The sequence below is a fragment of the Arvicola amphibius genome, chromosome 18 (genome assembly GCF_903992535.2).
Source record: "Arvicola amphibius chromosome 18, mArvAmp1.2, whole genome shotgun sequence".
Classification (NCBI taxonomy): domain Eukaryota; kingdom Metazoa; phylum Chordata; class Mammalia; order Rodentia; family Cricetidae; genus Arvicola; species Arvicola amphibius.
The window spans coordinates 9,136,700-9,163,376 of record NC_052064.1 but is presented as its reverse complement, the minus strand read 5'-3'; the positions used below and the strand labels follow the sequence as shown (position 1 = coordinate 9,163,376).

Here is a 26,677-nt window from a genome sequence, read left to right as displayed (position 1 = left end):
GGCCTAAGGAGTTCTGACAAGGAGCTGAGGGATGTCTGTCAGTGCATCGTGCGTGTCAGGTGACAGCAAGGAGGAGCTTTCAGAGGCCCTGAGCATCCTCCAGTAGTCACCTTCCAAGGAGAAGCAGTTATGAGAGGAAAGCCTGCGAGCCTCTTCTTGCTGCTCTCACCACCACTGCACTGAGAGAACTTGTCCCCAGCACCGACTGAAGCATGGGTAGAGAGCACAGATCCTGTCGGGGCCGATGTCCCAACATAAACTACTTTTCCTTCTCTGGACCAGCGTGGAGGTGTGGGAATAATTGAGACACAGTTCACAGAGCAATATCGGAAAGGAGACTCAGGCTTCATTCAAATCCTGAAGATCACCCACATTTATTATCCCAACACCTTTTATCCCCCAAGGTAAACTAAGGTGGAAGTTCATTAACGTTCTGTTTCTGGGCAGCAGGACTACAGTCAGGTCTGCAGCTGGTCACTAGCTTGGAATTTACAACTCTTTTCAGGCGATCTGCGAATCTACAAAAAAAAAAGAACAACATATCCTGAGCTTTTGTTAGGGTAGTGACAGCCTGTCTGACAGGGATATCAACCACCAACATGGCTGTCACACCATGTAGAAATACGGGCCTACAGGATCCCCAGATTTCTCCCATTTAAAAAATATCCAGTGATCTGAAAAGACAGGACCTCCGCCCACGTGGTCCTTTGCCAAGGCCCATCTTCAGAGGAATTCTAGGTCTAGGCACTGAAAGGAATGACCTGTGTCACAGGGCACAGTGGCAGGGGGAGGAAGAGAGAGGCCGGCACCCATTTACCTCCAGACTAGAGATGGTGGTGACGATGCGGATGAGGGTGTCTGACCTAGTGATGATGGCCTCCTGTCCTGCACACAGAGACCACGGGCACCAGGAGGCTGAGGGAGGAGTGAGAGGGTGGAAAGCCACGGGATGAGAAGGACGGTGATTCCCAAGAACCCTGAACATAAGCCAGCCCACACCTTCCTGAGGCCCTGACAGTGAACAGATGGATCCTGAAGGAAGATGAGGGCACAGACAAAGGGAGGAATCATCCACACAGGGAGTCACAGGGGACAGAGTGCTCAGGGGGAGAGGACGGCAGAGAGACCGCACAGATGGCACAGAGTATAGCCTGTCCCCATGTTCCTGGGTTAGCAAAGCTCACCCTAGGCTCAGGTAATGGCCGTTCAGAGAAGACAAGGTAACTGAAGAGGGAAGCAGAGAACACTGTGTCCTCCAAGCTAAAGGATGATCACGAGGTCTTCTCTGGTGAGAGACGCAGCTGATGCAGGTCCAGGTGTCCTGTCTGGTGCAGGCTCTTGGCATCAGGGAAGTCTAGCTGATGAATGCACTATTTCAGTGACTGTTTGCCTGCACAAAACATCTATGGAGAAGAGACCCAGGACCCACAAGTTCAACAGCAGGGATCACTTTACTGAAGAGGAAGGCAACTCTGAAAACTGAGAATGATGTGGGAATGTTCGGGGGGGGGAGAGTTCATAACCCCCCCCCCACACACACACATACCCCAATGTTCAAAGAATGAAGAGGAACTAACAGGTCCAACCAGAGGGATCTGAAAGGTCCCCATTCAGGGACTCAGGGATTCCTTACTGGGCTCCCCCTCCTGCCTCTCTCAGTAGAGAGCCACTCTCTTGTTGAACACAGGCCGGGTTTGTGTATTTGGGGCCCCCGGGAAGCAACAAGAGTCTTGACAGGTAAGCCGATTGCCCTTCTCGGTCTCCAACAGCACTCGGTGTTCTGAGTGGAAGATGCTGTCTCCATGTCAGGGCCAGTTCTAGGTGGCAGGGGCATTTCCTCTTTTAACAAGCTGTGGCAGACACATGGGGCATGTTATTCTCCCAGGGAACTACGTTTCCACGGAGGCTGACTGGGGAACAACTGCGCACAAGTGCAGAACATAACATTTGACACACGTGCGTGGGGGTGCCCTTTAAAAGGCGAAACGCCGTGTGCTCCCTCTTTTTCTCCTTTTCTCCCTTCACTGTCCAGCACGCTCCACCCTCCCCGCAATAAACCTCTCCACGTGGGCCTGTTGTACCTCGCGTTTTCCTTTGTGGAAAAGAACAGTTGGTGCTGCGACTCCAGAGATCTACTAACCCCAGATTTCAACCCGAAGCCAGAGCCTCGGCTTTGGGTGCCGCCCGGGCTCCGGAGCCTCCCTGATCATGACCAAGGACCCACTCCACAGGGACCCACGTACTCCATCTCCCTGGGCGCGCTCCATGAACAACACCGGCTCCTAATCCTGAGTTTTCCCCCTTCAGGCTAGCTTAATCACTCCTTTTAACCGGGGAATTGACTGCTGAGCTCCCAGAAACTCTGGTGTTCTCTGGGGTTGGGGGAACTTCCTGGTTGGTTGTTCCCTTCACTAGCATTCACTCCCGGCTTCCATCCTTGGCTAAACCCGTGTCTGGGACGGCCAGCCCCCTCAGCCCACCTGCTCCTGGGGGCCCGGGGTCTCCAGCTATCTTTATTTTTCTCTTTTTTCATTCCTTTCCTGTCTTCTCTCCATACGGCCGCTACGGTGCGGCAGGCCTACGGTGTGGCTTGGCCTTCGCTGCATTCCTCCTGCGGGGGGGAGGAAGAGCTGTCCCCATCGTCTGCTTGAGGCATTCAGCAAGGCCGCCTAGCACTCCACTTGTGAGCTTGGACGCCTGTTCACAAGTCCTGAGTATTCGTGCCATCTGCATCTTATCAGGGAGCTGTCCTCGGGAGGCTTGAGGTGCCACATTTTTTTTTGCAGGTGTTTTCACTGCCTTAGCCATGGGTAGCAAGCCATCCAAGTCTCTCTCTCCATCATCCCCGCTGGGATGCGTTTTGGAGGCCCTTCAACCTCACTCTTTAACGCCTTCCTTATAGTTATCCACACTCATGCTCTAAAAAATGGCCCCATATTCCTTAGAGGGTAATTGCAAATGGCCATCTACCAGCACTTTTTCGACCCCAACATTTTACGGGAGCTAGCAAATTACTGTCATCATACAGGCAAATGGAAAGAACTCATCTATATCTCCGCTTTCTTCTATATGGCTCTTAAGACTGACCCTTCTGTTCTTGCCCACTGTTCACCTGCTCACATGTGTTTGGGTATGCCATCTGCTACTCTGGAACCCTCTGCTCCTGCTATGGACCCAGCTGATGAACCTCCACCTTCCCGGTCTCGGAGAGCCACTTCCTCCCGCTCTGCCCAGTCAAGCACAACCTCACCTAAGCCTTCTGCTTCCAAAGTTTCTTCTAGGCATACAAAGCCCTCACCTGAGCCTTCTCACCATGACACCTCACATAAACCTTCCAGTTCTAGGTCTCCAGAAGTCCCATGTAAATCTTCCAGGTCCTCACCTAACCTTTCTCCTTCTAGGTCCCCGGAGTCCCCACCCAAATCCTATTCCAGATCTACAAAAAAGCCTCACTTAAATACCCTTTTCCGCCAGCAGGTCTCCATCCGGCTCCTCAGGCTCTGCTTCCTCCCACCCCCCCCTCTTCGTTGTAGGTCACGTGGGCCGCCAGAAGCGCCTTCAGATTCATCCTCCCCATCTCCCTCCCAGCCTACTCCGCCTCCTCGGGCTTCCAAAGCCCCGCCGAGTTCCCCTTCCTCTCGCACCGGCAGTCTACTGCTAGCACCTTCCTTCACTCCTCTGCTCACATTCATGTGCTGCCATGGAGCCTACTCCTAACTAAGCCAAGCCAGCTGCCATCCTGCCGCTGCGGGAGGTGGCTGGCGCAGATGGATTGGTTAGGGTTCATGTTCCGTTTTCCTTGTCAGAACTCTCCCATATAGCCAAATTACTTGGGTCCTATACGTCTAATCCTACCACTTTTATAAAAGAATTTCAATATATTACTCATTAGTGTATATTAATATATATTAATTTATATTAATTATTAATATATTAATATATTCTTTCCATGACATTTTTATGATCCTGTCTAATAACGTACTTCCCGAGGAGCGTAGGCGGGTCTGGGACACAACACACGGACAAAGTTCACCAAACTCTAGCCTCCCACCCTCTGGGGGCAGAGGCAGTCCCAGACCAAGAACCACACTGGAATTATAACAGTTCAGGTGGGGTCTTGGCCAGAGACCGATTTTTAATTTGTCTCCTGACAGGCCTCCGTAAGGCTGCCCTTAAGCCAGTAAATTATTCTAAACTTTCAGAGATTATCCAGGATACGAAGGAAAATCCTTCTGCATTTTTGGAACACCTTACGAAAGCCCTGTTGCAGTTCATGAACTTGGACCCAGAATCCCTGGAGGGCAGACAGCTACTAATGACTCACTTTTTAAATCAATGTTATTCAGACATCAAGGCCAAGCTTAGGCATTTGGAGAAGGGGGCCTTTTAACCCCACAGGCAGAAGTCCTGGAGACGGCTTTCCAAATGTACCATGCACGACATGACAAAGCTCACAATCATTGCCATGTGATAGCCGTGGCTGGTCAACTGACCAAGGTGACAGGCTACCCATCCTGTCCTGTTCGTGCTGCTCCCCCGCCTCCTGGAGTACATGAATCACCAGGTCCATACTTCAAGTATGCCTCCAAAGTGGATCCTCTGGTGTGGGACACCCAGAATCCCACCGTCTCTAAACACCATTCCCCCGTTGTTATTCAGTTACAAAACCCCACCAAGTATATTACTCAAGCTCAGTAGCCCCTCTCTTCCCAGAGCCTCAGAGGACTTAAACCTATTATCTCTGACCTTTTGAGGAAAAGGCTGCTCCGCACTACCTCCTCCCCATTTAATACCCCTATACTAGCTGTTAAAAAATTTAACGGGTTCCATGCACAGCGCCCGAGTCTGTGTTCGGTGCACTGGCACCCAGTTCGCGAGATTCGGGCAAGGGGCTGGAGGTAAAATACACAAACACAGATAGACAGAAAGACAGCGACACAGGTCATCCTTGAATTCCCCAAGAATGCCCCCTTTATTGTGTTCAGGGACAGATTATATAGAGATAGCCACACCCAAAACCCACCAGAAACCACTCTCCTGCCATCAGGAACTCCTGAAGGTCTCGAGCTCAGAGCAGCTTGTAGGCACTCAGATCAGGGAATTACAAGAAATTCAGGATCTGGGGTCTCACTGCTCCCAACATCTTCCCCCTAAATTTTTTATAAAACAGTGTCTGATCTTAAGTATTGGGGGGGATGAAGGGGACAGTATCTCCAGGTAACATGTACTTCTGGCAGTGCTGTGCCATTGGCCAGGCTTGGCACTGACTGGGCTGAGGCAATGTGCCTTCCACCACAGCCACCTAGCAAAGCTCTGCTCCAGCTGCCTTCTAGCCCCAGCTGCATTCATTCTGGGTCCAATTCTGGTGCATGGAGTGGAGCAGAACTCAGGGAAGCAGGCTTGCTGCTCTGCTACCACTGAAGGGGCCCCACTTAGGGAATTTGGGCGTTGTCAATCTGTCTGGCTACTTCCTGCTGAGCGGGGACGCTGCATTCTTAGGGGTATTTAATGCAATTTACTACAATCTTCCAGTCACGCTCGGACGTGAGGCGCAGTCGTGCTGCACTTCTGCGCCCTGAGGCCCGCGCTGGAAGTGGGCCTAGTGTTCTTTTTTTATGTATACAATATTCTGCCTGTGTGTATGTCTGCAGGCCAGAAGAGGGCACCAGACCCCTTTACAGATGGTTGTGAGCCACCATGTGGTTGCTGGGAATTGAACTCAGGACCTTTGGAAGAGCAGGCAGTGCTCTTAACCTCTGAGCCATCTCTCTAGCACCTGGGCCTTGCATTCTTGCCTCGTCGGCCCTTGAGCCAGGTCCCGGGATTTGTATGCATCGCAGCCCCTCAGTGCCCGCCTGGAGTTGCTTGGCCTTACAGCGGACGCCGCTCACACTCCACTGCAACATTTCGGGAGGTCTCGGGGATTCAAACCACATCAATTTCGAATAAATCCTTGGGCTCTCATCTGTGGAGACAAAAACAGAACCTCCTTTCCAAAACATCAAATTCTTAAGCCCATATTTTAAAGTCAAGATACCTTTCTTAGCAGTTCCTAGAATCAAATGTCTTTCCCCAGTCCAGAACACAAAAGACAACACAATCAACATATCATACATCTGTACACATTTATCTTTTTAAGCTATATACTTTCTATCTTTTCCCAATACATAATTCCCCACTGGCTGAGGACAACCCTGTTTGTTTACCCCTTTCTCGGTTGGAGTTCCACTTGCTGCCAAACCAAGGGAAGGACGTCAGGATTAACACATATACCCCAATCCACCCTCACCTTCTGAGGGCGACCTCTCAGTGTTCCCTAGTTCCCGATTTTGGCTGGGACCTCCAATTTCCGATATCTCAGTGGGAACCTCCAATTGCTGTGCACCGTGCCTGTGTCTGCTTTCAGTACACTGGCACCCAGTTCGTGAGATTCGGGCAAGGGGCTGGAGGTTAAAACACACAAACACAAAGAGCCACACGGGTCACCCTTGAATTCCCCCCAAGAATGGACCCTTTACTGTGTTCAGGGGCACATTATATAGAGATAGCCACGCCCCAGCCAAACCCACCAAAAACCACTCTGCCATCAGAACTCCTGAAGGTCTCGTGCTCAGAACAGCTGTAGGCACTCAGATAAGGGGATTACAAGAAATTCAGGATCTGGGGTCTCAATGCTCCCAACAAACTGGACTTATCGTTTGGTTCAGGACCTCCGGGTCATTAACTCTGCTGTTGTTCCTCTTCATCCAGTCATCCCTAATCCCCTCACCCTTCTGTCTAATATTCCTCAGAAACCTCTCACTTCTCAGTTCTAGACCTCAAGGATGCCTTCTTCTCCATTCCCCTCAGCCCTCAATCCCAAAACATCTTTGCCTTCACCTGGACTGATCCTGACACTAATTTTCCCACGCAGCTCACCTTGACCGTCCTTTCCCAGAGATTCCGGGACAGCCCACACCTCTTTGGCCAGGCTTTGGCCTCTGATCTGTTCTCACTGTCTCTCCATAAATCAAAACTAATTCAATATGTAAATGACATTCTCCTATGCAGCCCGTCTTTGGAGATCAGCAAGACGGACACAGCCACCCTATTAAATTTCCTATCCAAAAGGGGCTATAGAGTCTCACCTTCTAAGGCTCGACAGTCTACTGCAGGAAGCCGATTTGCCGGCCGCCATTACAAGATGGCACTGAACCCCTGCACCACCGAGTAAACAACTCCATATTAGGCAAGGCTGTAGACAGAACCTCTCGCATGCGCAGTAGTGCACAGTAATCATGGCCAATCCCGTGGCCGGGGGCATCGAAAGATGAGCAAGTAGCCAATCCAGGCACGACCCCTGTCCGCTCTCCCTATACAAGCGGCTGCCGTTTAGTCCTCGGGGCCCCTCGCTTCCTGCTCTCCCTTCAACCAAGAGGCTCCAATAAAGTGTGATTTGAGAAAAATCCTCGACTGGTGGTTGTTCTTCCCTGCTCGTCAGGGGGGTTCGCCACAGTATACCACTCAGGTAACATATTTGGGATTAGCCATTACCCCAACCCAAAAGGCTATCACTCTGGACAGAAAAAACTAATTCAATCTCTTGCAGTTCCTTCCACCAAAGAAGACATCTTATCGTTCCTGGGAGTGGCCAGTTTCCTGTGTTCCTGGATCCCCTCCTTTTCTCTCCTCACCAGTCCCCTATACGAAGCAGCTCTTGGCTCCCTGCATGAGCCCCTTCTCCATCCTGTTGTCAAACCCTTCCAGAGACTCCAACGGGCCCTTATCTAGGCTCCAGCTCTTCATCTTCCAGATTTAACTCGTCCTTTTTCTCTTCATGTAGCAGAAAAGGAGGAACATGCCCTTGGGGTCTTAGGACATCAATTGGGACCTTCTCTTGCACCTGTAGAATACCTGCCAAAGAAGACGGACCTCACCACTCAGGGCTGGGCACCCTGCATACGTGCTTTGGTGGCTGCTGAGCTTCTTATTTGTGAGTCAAAGAAACTAACCTTTGGTGCACCCACCACAGTCTTCTCTCACCATAATCTGTCCAACCTCTTAACTTACAAAGGCTTACAAACCTTACCACCTTCCCAAGTCCTTTCCCTCCAGGTAGTGCTGATAGAAGATGCCAGTCTCACCTTCCAATGTTGCCCACCCCTTAATATCTCAAATCTTCTACCTCAACCTAATGTTAATGATTCTCCATTCCACTCCTGAAAAGAGATCCTAGAGGATCTACTGCCTCACCTCTCATATATACAGCAGGGCAAACTGTCCCAGGCCACTTATACCTGGTACACAGATGGCAGTTCCTTTTTATGTGATGGGACTCGTAAAGTAGGCTATGCCACAGTATCCGATACAGAGATAGTTGAGGCAGGGGCACTCCCTGCCCATACTACTAACCAGCAGGCTGAGCTGACAGCTCTCACCCGTGCCTTTCAGTTAGCTGAGGGACAATTTTTTCATTTTTTTAATTAAAAATTTCCATCTCCTCCCCTCCTCCCACTTCCCTCCTCTCCACTCCATCCATACCCCCACTCCCTCCCTCTCCAGGCCAAAGAGCCCTCAGGGTTCCCTACACAATGGTAAATTCAAGGTCCTCCCAACTCGCCCCAGGTCCAGGAAGGTGAGCATCAAAACTGACAAGGCTCACACAGAGCCCATCCATGCTGTAGAATCAAAACCCATCACCATTGTCATTGGCTTCACAGTCAGCCTCCACCATCAGCCATATTCAAAGAGTCCGGTTTGATCACATGTTCCATCAGTCCCACTCCAACTGGTCTTGGTGATCTCCCATTAGATCTGTCCAACCGTCTCAGTGGGTGAACGCACCCCTCACGGTCCTGACTTTCTTGCTCATGTTCTCCCTCCTTCTGCTCCTCATCGAGACCTTGGGAGTTCAGTCCGGTGCTCCAATGTGGGTCTGTCTCTATCTCCATCCATCACCAGATAAAGGTTCTATGGTGATATGCAAGATAATCATCAGTGTGGCTATGGGACAAGGCCAGTTCAGGCACCCTTTCCACTGCTGCCCAATAAACAAGCTAGGGATATCTCTTTAGACACCTTGGAACCCGTCTAGAGTCCAGACTCTTGCCAACCCTAACATGGCTCCCGTAATTAAGATATATACTTCCTTGCTCCCCAACCACCCCTCCTCCATCCCAACCAATCCATTCCCTCAAGCTCTCCCCATCCTCTCCTTTCTTCTCTCCCTGCATTTCCCCTTATCCCCACCTCACGCCCACCCCGGTGCTCCCAACCTCTGCCAGGCAATTTTGTCCATTTCAAATATGCAGGATGATCATAGTATGGTTTCCTTTGGGTTCACTTTCTTATTTATGTTCTCTAGGATCATGAATTATAGACTCAATGTCCTTTTTTATGGCTAGAATCCACTTATGAGTGAGTACATCCTATGTTTATCTTTTTAGGTCTAGGTTACCTCACTCAGTAAAGTTTTCTATTTCCATCCATTTGCATGCAAAATTCAAGATGTCATTGTTTTTTACTGCTGAGTAGAACTCTATAAAGTGTGTATGTGCCACACCTTCTTTATCCATTCTTCTACTGAGGGGCACCTAGATTGTTTCCAGGTTCTGGCTATTACAAATAGTGCTGCTATGAACATTGTTGAACAAATGCTTTTGTAGTATGATTGGGCATCTCTTGGGTATATTCCCAAGAGTGGAATTGCTGGGTCCTGAGGTAGGTTGACTCCCAGTTTCCTGAGAAACCGCCACAATGATTTCCAAAGTGGTTGCACAAGTTTGCATTTCCACCAACAATGGAGGAGTGTTCCCTTACTCCACATCCTCTCCAGCATAGGGTATCATTGGTGTTTTTGATTTTAGCTATTCTGACAGCTGTAAGATGGTATCAGAGTTGTTTTGATTTGCATTTCCCTGATCGCGAAGGAGGTTGAGCATGACCTTAAGTGTCTTTTGGCCATTTGAACTTCTTCTGTTGAGAATTCTCTGTTCAGTTCAATGCCCCATTTTTTAACTGGGTTAATTAGCCTTTTAAAGTCTAGTTTCTTGAGTTCTTTATATATTTTGGAGATCAGACCTTTGTCTGATGTGGGGTTGGTGAAGATCTTCTCCCAGTCAGTAGGTTGCCTATTTGTCTTAATGACAGTGTCCTTTGCTTTACAGAAGCTTCTCAGTTTCAGAAGGTCCCATTTATTCATTGTTGCTCTTATTGTGTGTGTTACTGGGGTTCTACATAGGAAGTGTGATGGAGGATTCTCATTGGCTAATAAACTGCCTTGGCTTTTTGATAGGGCAAAATTTAGATAGGTGGAGTAGACATAACAGGAAAAAGGAAGTGACGTAGATGGCTCAGTCAGATGCCACACCTCTCCTAAGTGAGGCAGACCGCCGTGCCTCTCCTCAGGGAAACAGATTCGATGGAGTCAGATATGCTGAATCTTTCCCGGTAAGACACCACTCATGGTGCTACATAAATTATTAGAAATAGGTTAAAGCAAGATGTGAGAATTAGACAATAAGAGGCTAGAAATTATGGGCAAGGCAATGTTTAAAAGAATACAATTTGTGTGTTGTTATTTCGGGTAAAGCTAGCCGGTGGCCGAGAGCAGGGCAGCAGGAAGCCACCCACAGCTCATCACTACAGAAGTGGTCTCCTGTGCCCATGTGTTTAGACTTCCCACTTTCTCTTCTATCTGATTAACATTGAGTGTGGCCAGATTAACATTGAGGTCTTTAATCCATTTGGACTCGAGTTTTGTGCATGGTGATAGAAATGGATCTACTTTCATTCTTCTACAGGTTGACATCCAGTTATGCCAGCACCATTTATTAAAGATGCTTTCTTTCTTCCATTGTATAGTTTTAGCTCCTTTGTCAAAAATCAGGTGTTCATAGGTTTGTGGGTTAAGATCCAGGTCTTCTATTCGTTTACATTGGTCAACAACCCTGTTTTTGTGCCAATACCAACCTGTGTTAATTACTGTGGCTCTGTAAAAAAGTTTTGAATTCAGGGATAGTAATGCCTCCGGAAGTACTTTTATTGTATAGGATTGTTTTGGTTATCCTGGGTTTTTTGTTTTTCCATATATATAAGTTGATTATTGTTCTCTCAAGGTCTGTGAAGAATTTTGTTGGGATTTTGATGGGGATTGCATTGAATCTACAGATTGCTTTTGGTAGAACTGCCATTTTTACTATGTTGATCCTCCCAATCCAAGAGCAAGGTAGATCCATTTTCTTGTATCCTCTTCAATTTTTTTCTTCAAAGACTTAAAGTTCTTGTCAAATAGATCCTTCACTTCCTTGGTTAGAGTTACCCCAAGATACTTTATACTATTTGTGGCTATTATGAAAGGTGATGTTTCTCTGATTTCGCTCTTTGCTTCTTTATCCTTTGTGTATAGGAGGGCAACTGATTTTTGGAGTTGATCTTGTATCCTGCCACATTGCTAAAGGTGTTTATCAGCTGTAGGAGTTCTTTGGTAGAGTTTTTTGGGTCGCTTATGTATATTATAATGTCATCTGCAAATAACCAAAGTTTGACTTCTTCCTTTCCAATTTGATTCCCCTATGCTATCTTATTGCTATTGCTAGAACTTCAAGCACTATATTGAAGAGGTATGGAGAGAGTGGACAGCCTTGTCTTGTTCCTGATTTTAGTGGGATGGCTTTGAGTTTCTCTCCATTTAATTTAATGTTAGCTGTCGGCTTGCTGTATATTGCTTTTATTATATTTAGGAATGAACCTTGTATCCCTAATCTCTCCAAGACCTTTATCATAAAGGGGTGTTGAATTTTGTCAAATGTTTTTCAGCATATAATGAAATGATCATATGGTTTTTTCCTTCAGTTTACTTATATGATGGATTACATTGATAGATTTTCATATGTTGAACCAGCCCTGCCTCTCTGGAATGAAGCCTACTTGATCATAATGTATGATTTTTTGGATGTGTTCTTGGATTCGGTTTGCCAGTATTTTATTTTATTTTTTATTTTATTTTTTTTTTTTTGGTTTTTCGAGACAGGGTTTCTCTGTAGCTTTGGAGCCTTTCCTGGAACTAGCTCTTGTAGACCAGGCTGGTCTCGAACTCACAGAGATCCGCCTGCCTCTGCCTCCCGAGTGCCTGGATTAAAGGCGTGCGCCACCACCGCCCGGCTCGGTTTGACAGTATTTTATTGAGAATTTTTGCATCGATGTTCATGAGAATTGGTCTGTAATTCTTTTTCTTGGTTAAGTATTTGTGTGGTTTTGGTATCAAGGTAAGTGTAGCTTCATAAAAGGAGTTTGGCAATGACTCATCGATTTCTATTTTGTTAAACACATTAAGGAGTATAGGTATTAGCTCCCCTTGGAAGTTCTGGTACAATTCTGCATTGAAACTATCTGGTCCAGGGGTTTTTTTGGTAGGGAGGTTTCTGATGACAGCTTCTAATTCCTCGTGGCTTACAGGTCTATTTAAACTGTTCACCTGATCTTGATTTAATTTTGGTTATTGTACTTATCTAAAAAAAAGTGTCCATTTCTTTCACATTTTCCAATTTTGTGGCATACAGGATTTTGTAGTAAGATCTAATGATTCTCTGAATTTCCTGTGTCTGTGGTTATATCCCCCTTTTCATTTCTGATCTTGTTAATTTGCCTGTTCTCTCTCTGCAGTTTGATTGGTTTGGCTAGGGGTTTGTCAATCTTGTTGATTTTCTCCAGGAACCAGCTTTTTGTTTCATTGATTCTTTGGATTGTTTTCTGTGTTTCTATTTTGTTGACTTCAGCCCTCAGTTTGATTATTTCCAGACTTCTACTCCTCCTGGGTGAGTCTGCTTCTTTTTTTCTAGAGCTTTCAGCTGTGCTGTTAAGTCTCTAATGTGTGCTTTCTCCATTTTATGTGGGCACTTAGTGCTATGAACTTTCCTCTTAGCACTGCTTTCATAGTGTCCCATAGGTTTGGGTATGATGTTTCTTTGTTTTCATTGAATTGAAGGAAAACTTTAATTTCTTTATTTCTTCCTTGACCCAGGAGTGGTTCGGTAGTTGACGGTTCAGTTTCCACGAGTTTGTAGGCTTTCTGGGTTTAGAATTGTTGAATTCTAGCTTTATTCCATGGTGATCCGATAGTACACAGGTGGTTACTACAATTTCTTTGAATCTATGGATGTTTGCTTTGTTACCAATTATGTGATCAATTTTTGTGAAGGTTCCATGCGATGCTGAGAAGGTATATTGTTTTCTGTTTGGGTGGAATGTTCTATAGATGTCTGTTAGGTCCATTTGGTTCATTACATCTGATAGTTCTCTTATTTCTCTGCTGAGTTTCTGTTTGGTTGACCTGTCCATTGGTGAGAGTGGAGTGTTGAAATCTCCTATTAGAGTGTGGGGTTTGATGTATGCTTTGAGTTCTAGTAATGTTTCTTTTACGTAAGTGGGTGCTTTTATATTAGGGGCCGAGATATTCAGGATAGAGACTTACTTCTGATGAATCGTTCCTGTTAAGAGTATAAAGTGTCGGGGCTGGAGAGATGGCTCAGAGGTTAAGAGCATTGCCTGCTGTTCCAAAGGTCCTGAGTTCCATTCCCAGCAACCACATGGTGGCCGACAACCATCTGTAATGGGGTCTGGTGCTCTCTTCTGGCCTGCAGACATACATACAGATAGAATATTGTATACATAATAAATAAATAAATAGTATAAAGTGTCCATCTCCATCTCTTCTGATTGATTTTAGTTTGAAATCAATATTGTTAGATATTAGTATCGCCACACCTGCTTGTTTCTTTGGTCCATTTGATTGGAAAACCTTTTTCCAACCCTTTACTCTGAGGTAGTGTCTGTCTTTAAGTTTGAGGTGTGTTTCTTGTAAACAGCAGAATGTTGGGTCCTGATTTCGTATCCATTCTCTTAGCCTGTGCCTTTTTATAGGTGAATTGAGCCCATTGATATTAAATGATATCAAAGACCAGTGGTTGTTAACTCTGGTTATTTTTTCTGGTGGTAGAGTTTGTGTCTTTCCCTTTTTTAGAGTTGTGCTGGTGGAGGGTTGTCAGATATTTGTGTTATTATGGGTGTTGTTGGTTTCCTTGGTTTGTGATTTTCCTTCTAGTATTTTCTGTAAGGCTGGGTTTGTGGCAACGTATCGTTTAAATCTGTTTTTGTCCTGGAATATCTTGTTTTCTCCATCGATGGTGAATGCAAGCTTTGCTGGATAAAGTAGTCTGGGCTTGCATCCATGGTCTCTTAGTGTCTGCAGTACATCTATCCAAGACCTTCTGGCTTTCATGGTTTCCATTGAGAAGTCAGGTGTGATTTTGATAGGTTTCCTTTTTCCCTTGCAGCTCTTAATATTTGTTCTTTATTCTGTATGTTTTGTGTTTTGATTATTATATGGCGAGGGGATGCTTTTTTTTGATCCAGCCTATTTGGTGTTCTGTATGCTTCTTGTACCTTCATAGGAATATCCTTCTTTAGGTTGGGAGAATTTTCTTCTATAATTTTGTTGAATACATTTTCTGGGCCTTTGAGTTGTAACTCTTCTCCTTCTTCTACTCCTATTATTCTTAGGTTTGGTCTTTTCACAGTATCCCAGATTTCCTGGATGTTTTGTGTTAAGAATTTGTTGGATTTGTTTTGTTCTTCAATCAGTGAGTTAATTTCCTCTGTAGTATCCTCAGTGTCTGAGATTCTTCTATCTCTTGTATTCTGTTGGTAATACTTGTTTCTGCAGTTCATTTACCCAGATTTTCCATATCCAGCCTTCCCTCAGTTTGTGTTTTCTTCATTACCTCCATTTCATTTATCAAGTCTTGAACTGTTTCCCTAACCTGTTTGATTGCTTTTTCTTGTTTTTCTTGGGTATCTTTGAGAGATTTATCCATTTCCTCAATCTTTTTGTTTGTCAACTGTTTTTTTTTTATTTATTTATTTTCATTCTCATGGTTTATTTTTTTTTATATTTAAAAATTTCCATCTCCTTCCCTCCTCCTCCCCCTCCCTCCGCTCCTCCTCCCCCCCTTCCCGCCCCTCCTTCTCCCCCTTCCCTCCCCTTCCCTCCACCCATACCTCCCCTCCCTCCCTCTCAAGGCCAAGGAGCCATCAGGGTTCCCCACTGGGAACCACAGGGTCCCGGAAGGTGATCGACCAAGCTGAGAAGGCTCCCACAGAGCCCGTCCATGCAGAAGAATCAGAGCCCAGCGCCAATGTCCTTTGCTTCTCAGTCAGCCCCCGCTGTTGGCCACATTCAGAGAGACGGGTTTGGTCGCATGATCCATCAGTCCCATTCCAACTGGAGTTGGTGATCTCCCATTAGTTCTGTCCCACCGTCTCCATGAGTGAGCGCACCCCTCTCGTTCCTGACTTTCTCCCTCATGTTCTCGCTCCTTCTGCTCCTCATCAGGACCTTGGGAGCTCAGTCCAGTGCTCCAATGTGGGGCTCAGTCACCTTCCCCATCTGTCGCCAGCTGGAGGTTCCCTCACGGTCCTGACTTTCTTTCTCATGTTCTCCCTCCTTCTGCTCCTCATCAGGACCTTGGGAGCTCAGTCCGGTGCTCCAATGTGGGGCTCTGTCAACTCTGTTTCTTTATGGCAGTTTTTTACCTCCTGTTTAAGGTCCTCTATTATTTTCATAAAGTACTGTTTAAGATGCTCTTGTTAAAATGTCCCAGGAAATTCACCTTGACTGGGTAAAACTCTTACCTCTGGCCCTCCTTAGGCTTAGAGCCCTCCCCAAAAGTCCCCTTTTCATCTCACCTTTCGAACTATGTATGGGTGGCCAGTTCAAATCCCTGGCCTCCCACCTAAAACCTCCCCCCTTCCTGATCACCTGCTCACGCCACTACTAACCCATTTACACTCACTACTGTGGGATTTTACCGACCACTCATTACCTCAACCATGTGCTAATCCATGTCCACCGCCAATTAAAATAGATCAGGTATTATTCCCCCCCACAAGTCAATGTCCCTCACCCTTTCCCCCTAAATGGCAGGGTCCCCTCAGAGTAATTCTTTTGACTCCAACAGCTGCTAAGCTCAAGGGAATTTCTCACTGGACTCACCTGTCACATCTTAAACCGTTTACTCCTCCAGTTCAAGACACGGTAACTCAGACAGGACCTTGCTCTCTTAAGTTCCATAGGACTCCAGTCCAAGGAAAATAGAGGTCCTGTCCTTCACTCAACTCTCTTGTGCCAAAATATTTTCCTTTCTCCTCTTTTTCTAAATTTCCAAATAACCACTCAGCTGTTGTTACAGAAATCATCATCAGACACGGAGCCAAAGGTTCAGGTGGTAAGCAAATCTTAACAAAGTTCCTTGACACAACAGGTTCACCACTGGCTGCAGCAGTGTCTCCTGGATATTAAGGTAATGCCCAAAATATCATACACGGTTAAGAATTTATTTCTTTTAAGACATTTTCTTTAAGCTCCAGGGAGCCAGCTAGACCCACCTGAATGGACCGGCCTTGAACGGAATAAGTACTCAAACAGAATAAGTATCATTTAATTTTTATCATTATTGGCATCAAAAACCCTAAAGCCCCCCACTACCTCAAACCCTGAAGCCCCCCCGCCTCAAATCTCCCCTTTTTTTCCCTCTCCTAACGTGACTTTTGTTTTCTAGCATCTTACGATGACCCAGTTCCTCAAGACCCAGACTGATGCAATGACCCAGTTTCTCAAGACAGACGGACGCGATGACCCAGTTCCTCAAGACACAGACTGACGCGATGACCCAGTTCCTCAAGACACAGATGGACGCGATGACCCAGTTCCTCAAGACACAGACGGACGCGATGACCCAGTTCCTCAAGACACAGATGGACGCGGTTTCAATCAGCCATCCCAGGACACCAGTGAACAGGACACAATCGACACCCCGGACCCCTCGACGCCCACAAAGTCAGCAGGAAACAGTTATGAGAGACCGGGCTACGCCCCCATTCCCTACCCATTAAGACCCTCAATCCCCCCAATTTTTAATAAATCAAAAAGGATCGAAATGTTATTCTCCCGGGGAACTACATTTCCCAGGAGGCCCCTGAGCGTTGCTCACCTGGAGAACAACTGCGTGCAGGCGCAGAACGTAACGTTTGACGCACGTGTGTGGGTCCTTTTTAAAAGCCAAAACGCTGTGCATTCGCACTTTTTCTCCTTTCCTCCCTTCACTGTTGAGCACGCGCCACCCTTCCCACAATAAACCTCTCCACGTGGGCCTCTTGTACCTCGCATTTTCCTTCTGTCTCCATGGAAAAGAACAGGGCAGATGCAGCCTCGGTCAGTGGGGCATGACTCGAAGTGGGGCTCTTCTTCTGGGGACAACATAGAGGCATGGGGGACCTTCTGGTCATCTTCTGCCCTGATAATGTCAGGACATTAGGTGTGTCCTCTTCTGAAGACGGTGTGGAAAAGGCCAAATGTGGGCGGGATCACTGGCTCTTCTTCTCAGGTGACAACCAGATGTTAAAGCAGGTAGCAGAGATGGTGGAGGTGCAGGGCCAGGGTTTACCTCCTTCACTGAGATGGTGGGGTCAAGCTCCTGTTGTTCCTGTTCTAATAGGTAACTTCATTATCTCATTATATTCTCTTTCATATAAGCAGTATATGATCTTTTTATAGCAAATCCATAGGAAAGGAACTCTTACAAATACAGGATCTGGGTAGGGCTCACTAGGGATGTTTCCTTCAGGGTTCTTGAACCATGGATGCTGCTGAATGTCTTCAATGTTGGGCCTCCTCTCTGGGGCAACACTGAGCATTTGAAAAAAGAGATTATCAAGTCTCTTAAAGATGTAAGCTGTGATGTAATCCCTTCCTTTGGATATATTCTTCTCAATCTCTTTCAGGGTGCTTCTTCTGAAGGGGTGGTGCCCCGTGGTGATAAAAGAGAGCACTATACCCAGACTCCAGATATCTGCCTTCCTCCCATCATCCCCTTCCTCAGAACCAGTTCTGGAGCATTGTAGATCTCAGTCCCACAGCACCCCTGCAGCGCAGTGCCAGCTCCACACCTGGTGCTGAGGCCAGAGTCTCCCAGCTTCACATTGCCCTCTGCATCTAATCTGGCAGGATGTCCTGGGGCTTCCGGTCTCCATGGGCGATGCCATGGCCATGGGCCGCCCTTCACGGCTGACACCAGCGGTCTGAACATTTCCGGCACCTTTTCCTCGTGCAGCCGGCCTTCTTCCATATCTGCTCCCTCAGATTTCCTCTCGGCGCGTACTCCATCACTATAAAAGTATGATTTTCTGTATTTAAAATCTGGAAGAGGCAAAGGATGTGTGGGTGATTAATCATTTTTAGGACTGCCACTTCAGTCATGACTAGATGAAGGTGTTTGTTGTCATTTTCCACCATTTTTATTGCCACCAGCATGGAAACGCGGTGATGGCAGGCCAGTGCCACAGTGCCAAGTACACCCTGGCCGATGGTGCACATGCAACACATTAAATTGCCTGTCTAGGTCCTTATTCCGGGGAAAGTAGGCCTCCTGTCCAGAAACAGTTGTGCCAAATCCTGAAAGACAATTAGAATGAAGACATCGATGAAGGAGTCCCACAGATCACTAAAATTAGTTCCCTAGTCTGTAGGGGAAAAAATGAACCACAGCCTTATATACAGGATACTCGTACTTAAATCTCAGTGGCTACTTTTGAGGTAAAAGCTTGGAATGTTCCAATCACAGAAGGCTATATAGCCTACAGTGACTGTCTCCATGTTGGGCCACAAGTACCTTTCCCCTTCTTATGAAAATGCAACTAGCATCCTCCAGCTACTGCTTCAGTGGATCAAAGAGACCGATTTACTCATTTAGAACTTCCAACCAGCACAGTGGCAGTGGCCTTTGTAGTTGGGTCTTGAAACCTTAAATTGTCAAGTTGGGAGCGTAGGACCTAGGCCCCTCGCATCTATCCCAGCCCCCAGGCCTGGTCTGGACTCCAAATACCAACAGGCCAGGTCCTGACCCCATCCCCTGGGAGGGGTCAGGACCACTCTCCAGGGTATTTAAGTGATCTCCCGAAAGAGGAACACATGGTCTCCCTTTCTTCCTGGGGGTGGTGCGTTTCTGCAGCTTCCCGGTTTCCCCCTTGGGGCCACCTGAGAGGGCAGAACTCCCATTTAACCTGGATATTTCTTAATTTGGGTTGTTTTGATTTGGCTTGATTGGGAATTTTGCATTGGCAGGGAGCTCACCTTAGGAAATATTCCTAACATTTTGGAGGTTCCACCGAGACAGGGCAGGCCCTTTCTATGCGGCAGGCCACATCTCTTTTCCATCTTCCTCTCAGAGAGGCAGCTTCGCCTCTGCCTCACTCCCCACTTTTCTGCTTCTCCCCCATCTCTCTCCCTCCCTCCCCCTCCCTTCCCCCTTCATAACCCCCTTGAATAAATATTCAACCTCACCATGTCTCTGTCTTCTGCCAGCCCGCCATGTGTCTCCCTGCCTGGGACCAGCCACTGCTCGGGTACCAACAGCCATCTCTGCCTGGGACTGGCTGCTCCCAGAGACTGCTGCTTGCCGCCACATGGCCCGCCACCACCACTCGGGCCACTGCTCTGGGACTTCATAGCATTTTTAAAAGTACACAATACCTAGTCTACAATCTCGCGCTCTCTACGCCACACTTAAAACCGGCTTCTGGGCTACAGCTATGTCTTGGTGAGTCCCTATTCTTGTCTATGCTATAGGGTTTGGGGGGCCCATTTGTACTTATTTTTGTCATTTTCAGATTCCTGTTGAAGTCATGAGCTCATGCCGGGAATTCGAGCCCCAGGTGGTGGTCAATCCCGTGGGATCGGGCTTGGCTGAGGCAGAGATCTGTCTGTTCTGGAACGCCAGGCATTCAATCTCTGCAGCCCCTTTTGGACCTAAGAGTCATTTTGGTGGACGTGCTGAAATGGACTTAGGCCACGTGGTTGGGCACAGACTCTAAAATGGGCACTTATAGTTCAAAGCCAGGTCCGCTGTTGCCTCTGTAAGCCTCTTACAAAAAAGTCTTTTTATTTTTTTTTTTCGAGACAGAGTTTCTCTGGCTTTGGAGCCTGTCCTGGAACTAGCTCTTGTAGAGCAGGCTGGCCTCGAACTCACAGAGATCTGTCTGCCTCTGCCTCCCGAGTGCTGGGATTAAAGGCGTGTGCCACCACCGCCTGGCCAAAAAAGTCTTTTTAAATAAGCCTGTCTGATACAAATGAACAGAGCTTACATATTTATGTCCATGGTTCTTATTCTCTGCGCTCTTGCCCCTCCCCCACTCCCTCAAGCCCACACTTCCCAATCCCCTCCCAAGGAGCAACATTCCTTCCCCTCCCTTTCCCAATTCAGAGGTTCAAGGTCAACTTCCACCTTCCCCTCCCCCTTCTGTGTCACTGCTCCACTCCTGGACCCCCTCTGCGCACTGGGCTAGCCCCTCCCATACTTCCTTTTCTCTTCCAAATCTCTCTCAGGTAGAAAAACAGCTAGATTCCTTTTCTACTAATCATTCTGTTTCCTCAGTCAGTACCAGATATTAGGAAAGAGTTAAGAAAGGTTGAGGATGGTCCCCAAACTGCTATATGGGAATCAGTGAAAATGGCCTTTAAAGATTTTAATGCTCGAGAGGAATCAGCTGAGTCTTCCCGACAGACAAAGCTACAACAATCTACAGGCACAGGCCTTAGCAGCTGCCCTAAGGTCACAGGAAGGGGGACAAGGGAAGCCAACCACAGGGCTCTATCAAGTGTGGCCTAAATGGTCATGTTATTCTTTTGGCTGTCACTTTAAGAGGCAAGCCATGCCTACTCCCGCTACTTCTGACCTTCCGTCGCCATCTTGGAATTCCTACTGTCCCCTCTCACCTGTACACGTGTCTCTGTCTATCCCTGTCTCCTCCCTCCCTCCCTCAATAAATGTTTAGCTTTATGCATATTTTTCTGTGTCTGTGTGCCTTTTACCCGCCGCCTGTTTACACGCGCCTGCCTGCTGTTGGGAACCCGCGACTGCTTGGCTCTCCTGGCAGCATGGCCCGCCATCACTGTTCGGGTCACCCACCACTCTGGGACCGGCAGCTGTCTCTGTCTTGGGACTGGCTGCTCGCAGAGTCCACCGCCTGCCTACAGCTGCCGCCTGGGACATCATAGCATTTAGAAAAAGAACAACAGGTCACGTGGCATGATATTGCACTACACCTGCTCTGAGGCTGTGCCCTATCTGCCAACAATTTGTACACTGGAAATCACAATGCCCCTGTGCGGGATTGTCCTATATGCTAAGCCATGGAGGTCCAGCCTCATCACCATCGGCAAATGAAACTGTGCCAGCCTTGCAGAAGATTGACACTGCCCAGACTTGGTATATCCCATAACCCTCTCTGAGCCTAGGGTCATGCTACAAGTGGCGGGTAAGTCCATTACTTTTATTCTCACTGGGGCCTTAAGTTTCCCTCAGCAATTTCAGCTATGGGGGTCTGGCCTTAAGTTTCCCTCAGCAATTTCAGCTATGGGGGTCGGGCCTTAAGTTTCCCTCAGCAATTTCAGCTATGGGGGTCGGGCCTTAAGTTTCCCTCAGCAATTTCAGCTATGGGGGTCGGGCCTTAAGTTTCCCTCAGCAATTTCAGCTTTGGGGGTCGGGCCTTAAGTTTCCCTCAGCAATTTCAGCTATGGGGGTCGGGCCTTAAGTTTCCCTCAGCAATTTCAGCTATGGGGGTCGGGCCTTAAGTTTCCCTCAGCAATTTCAGCTATGGGGGTCGGGCCTTAAGTTTCCCTCAGCAATTTCAGCTATGGGGGTAGACAGGACCTGTTCTTCCCCACTTAAAACTTTGCCACTGCCCTACCATCTTGCAGGATATGTTTTTTTCTCATTCTTAGCGATACCGGCTTGCCCAGCACATTTACTGGGTGGAGATATCCTTAGCCGCTTCCCCAAAGCTTTGTTCTGCTTCATGGAGCCCCCTTTTAACCCCACCCATCTCGAAGATTCTATTTGACAGGTTCACTCCTCCTGCCAGACTTGTGCCCAGGCCAACCCACAAGGAGCTCTCCACATACACCAGCTTCATGGACACCAACCAGACAAAGATTCACAGGTTAATTTTACCCATGTGCCTACTCATAAAAAACTCTTATCTCTTAACACTTGTGAACACTTTTACAAGATGGATAGAAGCGTTTCCAGTCTCCAGGGAAACAGCAGATGTGATGGAGGTCATGTCAGAAGCTCTCAACATCTCCTGGATAACAGGACTCATCAAACAACAACTAACCAAGCTCTCCATAGAACCACCCAGGTCAAACTCCTCCAATGGCGGGGTACCTACCCTACCTCTCCCTTTTAAGATCCCTTCTCCATTGACACGCTGACAGTTGTCTTCTTGCCACCACACCAGTGGACCCTAATGCCCCTAAGCCTTCCCCACTCTCCCCAGAGAACAGAGTACTCCTCAATCAGTTAACTCCTAGGTCTTTCGAACCTCAATGGACAGGACTTCACACAGTAATCCTCACCACCCCCTCGGCTGAAAAGCTCTTGGGACACCCATGTTGGTGTCCCAACATGGGACAAGCAGGCGCCTACTCAAGACACTTGTTCTGTCCAGCAAACAGGACTTTCTACCCTCTGGTTTTCCAAGATGCCACAATGAAGGGCCTAGCTGCTTTTCATTCTAGCACACTCATCTTTAGCAATAACAATTTTTTTCCTAGACAGCTGCCTTCTCATGTCCCCCAAGGAACAGATGCCTGCGTTCTCCAGGATGACAGTTCATGGGATGCCTTTCCAGCCACACCTCTTGCTAAACGTGGACACCTAGCTCTCCCCTTCCCCACACTGCCCGGTGCCCGCAGGAAGTAGCTAGATTTGAGTCTAGGCCCTTTTTTCCCAAAGAGAGCCGAAATGTTTGTCATAATTATCATTCCAATTTTCTGTCACCCCTATATCCAAAGAGTAGTGAATGTCAAGTTGGTAGCATAGACGCCAGGCCCTCACATCTACCCCAGCCCCCAGGCCAGGTCTGGACTCCAAATCCCAGCAGGCCAGGTACCTTAAATACCACTTCCCAGGGTATTTAAGTGGTCTCCCTTTCTTCCTCCCGGGGGTCGAATTTCTGTGGCTTCCCAGTTTCCCCCTCAGGACAACCCAAGAGTGAAGAACTCCCATTAAATCTAGATATTTCTTATCTGGCTTGTTTTGATTTGGCTTGATTGGGAACTTTACATCGGCAGGGAGCTCACGTTAGGAAACATTCCTAACACAAACCATGTCTGGCCTTTTTAAGAATGAGTTGCAGTTTGAACAGGTGTCCTACAAAGAGACAAAGCCATGTTTACAGCCTTCCATTCTTGAGGCCAGGAGGAATAAAGGCAGGAAGATAACAGGGCCTGGGGAGCTCTTGGTCACACTGCTCACATTCTATCCTGAACATCTTAATCTTAGTTCAGTCTCATCTCTAAGATGAGTACACACCTATTATTAGAACAGGAACCCCAAGAGCCCCAGGAGCCTGACCCCACCACCTCAGTCAAGCCCAGACACCCTGGCCCTGTACCTTCACCATCTCTGCTACCTCCTTTAATGACCATCTGGTCATCATCTGAGAAGAAGCACCAGTGAGTCCGCACAACTTTATGAGTTATTGTTTTTAGAAAATTGTATTGATGCTCATTCTGGTATATTGATATATTGAACATTGTATATGAATATGCTTCTACCTCTATTTATTGTATGAGAGTATGCTTCTACCTCTGTTTAAAACAACTGTCATATTGAGATATTTACCATATTGCAATGTACATTTCTACCTCTGATATTATTTATGTAATGACACTGTTTACATTTGGAGATCATTGTCCTCGTTTATTACACAGCTGTTTATTCTCTTAGTCTTCAAGTTAGATAGGTATTCGAGAATTATAAATCAATAGTCATATATGTTTGTCATATTTATATTTAGGATATTCAGGTTTTATTTTTAGATATATAGAGATTATATTTAGTATAGCTAGTATAATCTTCAACCTCTTCAAAGAGCTGTAGAAAATGGCCTTTAATCTAACCTAGAGTTTTGTACTAATGAGACACAATCACTCCTGGCAATACTGCTCTACTCCCGAGAGAACGTTGAGCACCAAAGATACTCCACTGGGAGCTTGTCTTCTTCTTGGCAGAACTGGCCTTTGGGCAAAGAAAAGCCCATACCTAGACTACTGACAGAGATACATACAGAGTATCCACAAATGGATAAAAACAGGATTGTCTTATCTTGCCAAGACAGGGTAGGATAGTTCTAAAAAAAAATGTTCCTTGCCTTTGAAAAATGGTATGTCAGTTATGTTAGGCCTTAAGTTGGTTGCCTCAACATTACAAAACGAGACTTTAGGTGATAGCCCAGGTAGTCAGTTGTCTCTGACATTTGTTGCACTTTTTGGAAGTTTCTCGTTTGTACTTCCTGGTTGCTTAAGTAATATTACTTCCCTTCTCAGATTTTTGTTCGGATTGAAGATTAGATAATTGTAGTTACCCTCTACATTATTTAAACTCCTTGAAATAGAATGCTTAACAAAACTTTTGTTATCTGTTCCTTGCTTAATATTGTTTGTTGTTTGTAATTTTTTATTTATTATTTGTTCCTATTGTATATAGTTGTATTTGGTTTGGTTCTGTCTTATTTAGAAAAAGGGGGAGATGATGGGGAAGCTCAGCCAATCACCTTGTCTGTGGGGTGTGTTCCCCCCACCATCCCCCAGGCCACAAATAGTCTATAAAACATACGTGTGCGTTTGTTTTTTTCTCTTTGTTTTCCTGTGCTCCTCGCTGGAACCTTGGCCTCTGTAAGTTCCCCTTTCTTTCCTTTATTAAAGCTGAATATTATATATTAAAGCTAGTCTGGTTAGTCATAACTGTCAATTGACCACGCCCCTTTAACTTTGGACTTTTCCACACAGGGTTTTCAAAAGAGGACACGCCTAATGTCCTGACGCTATCAGGGCAGAGGATTCCCACAAGGGCCCCCATGAGTCTATGGTGTCACCAGAAGAAAAGCCCCACTTTGAGCCATGTTCCACTGACTGAGGTTACATATGCTTCCTGTGTCTGCGGGAGCATGTTAGAAGAGGAAATGCCCCTGGCACCTAGACTCTGACATGAAGACAGCATTTGATTACATATGTAAGATAATTGGGATGTGCTTAATATTAGAACGGGAAGCACAGGAGCTTGACCCCACCACCTCAATCAATCCCAGAAACCCTGGCCCTGCACCTCCACCATCTCTCCTACCTCCTTTAATGACCATCTGGTCTTCACCTGAGAAGGAGTGCAAGTGAACCCCCCCACCCTTGGACTTTTCCACACAGGGTCTTCAGAGGAGGACCCACCTAATGTCCTGATGCTATCAGGGCAGAGGATGCCCAGAAGGGCACCCATGGCTCTATGGTGTCACCAGAATATGAGCCTCACTTTGAGCCAGGCTCACTGACTAAGACTACATATGCCTCCAGTGTCTGCGGGAGCATGTTAAAAGATGAAATAACCCTGGCACCTAGACTCTGACATGCAGACAGAATCTTGATTACATCACAGCTTCCATATGTAAGATAATGGAGACATACCTAATATTACAACAGGAACTCCAGGAGCTTGACTCCACCACCTCAGTCAAGCCCAGAAACCCTGGCCCTGAACCTCCACCATCTCTGTCACCCCCTTTCCTGACAATCTGATCGTACCTGAGAAGAAGTGCCAGTGAGCTGTCCTCCTTTAAACTTTTCCAAACAGGGTCTTCAGAAGAGGACACGCCTCATGTCCTCACATGATCAGGGCAGAGGATGACCAGAAGGGCACCCATGGCTCTATGGTTTTTCTAGAAGAGCCCCATTTCGAGCCGTATCCTCTGACCGAGGCTACAACTGCCTCGTGTGTCTGCGGTAGCATGTTATAAGAGGAAATGTCCCTGGCATCTAGACTCTGACATGGAGACAGCATCTTGATTACATCCGTGCTTGTATCTCTACAATGACGGGCACATACCTATTATTAGAACAGGAACCCCAGGAGCTTGAAACACCACCTCAGTCAAGCCCAGGATTTCTGGCCCTGCCCCTCCACCATCTCTGATACGTCCTTTAATGACCATCTGGTCATCAGCTGAGAAGAAGTGCCATTGAACCCGCCTGCCTTTGGACTTTTCCTCACAGGGTCTTCAGAGGAGGACACGCCTAATGTCCTGATGCTATCAGGGCAGAAGATGACAGAAGGGTTCCCATGCCTATATGGTTTTTACAGAAGGAGAGACAAACTTTGAGCCATGCACCCCTGTCCGAGGCTACATCTACCTCGTGGGTCTGCGTGAGCATGTTAGGAGAGGAAATGCCCCTGGCACCTGGACTCTGAAGTGGAGACAGGTTCTTGATTATATGCCAGCTATGATAACGGGCACGTGCCTGTTATTAGAACAGGAACCCCGGGAGGTGGACCTCACCACCTCAGTCAAGCCCGGAAACCCTGGCCCTGCACCTCCACCATCTCTGATACGTCCTTTAATGACCATCTGGTCATCACCTGAGAAGGAGTGCAAGTGAAGCCACCCACCTTTGGGCTTTGCTACACAGGGTCTTCAGAGGACACGCCTAATGTCCTGATGCTATCGGGGCAGAGGATGTCTAAAAGGGCGCCCATGCCTCTATGGTTTTTCCAGAAGAAGAGCCCCCTTCAAGCTATGCCCCACTGACCGAGGC

The 26,677-nt window shown here is 47.1% G+C and overlaps 1 long non-coding RNA gene across 1 annotated transcript; it reads right to left on the bottom strand.

Annotated features, from left to right (window-relative positions):
- Positions 1-349: 349 nt before the first annotated feature.
- On the bottom strand, positions 350-2,547 carry LOC119804017. The gene is made up of 2 exons (XR_005283780.1): positions 818-2,547; positions 350-518 (listed from the first exon to the last, which is right to left on the bottom strand). It is a non-coding gene; the product is annotated as an uncharacterized LOC119804017 (long non-coding RNA).
- Between the last annotated feature and the right edge of the window lie 24,130 nt (positions 2,548-26,677).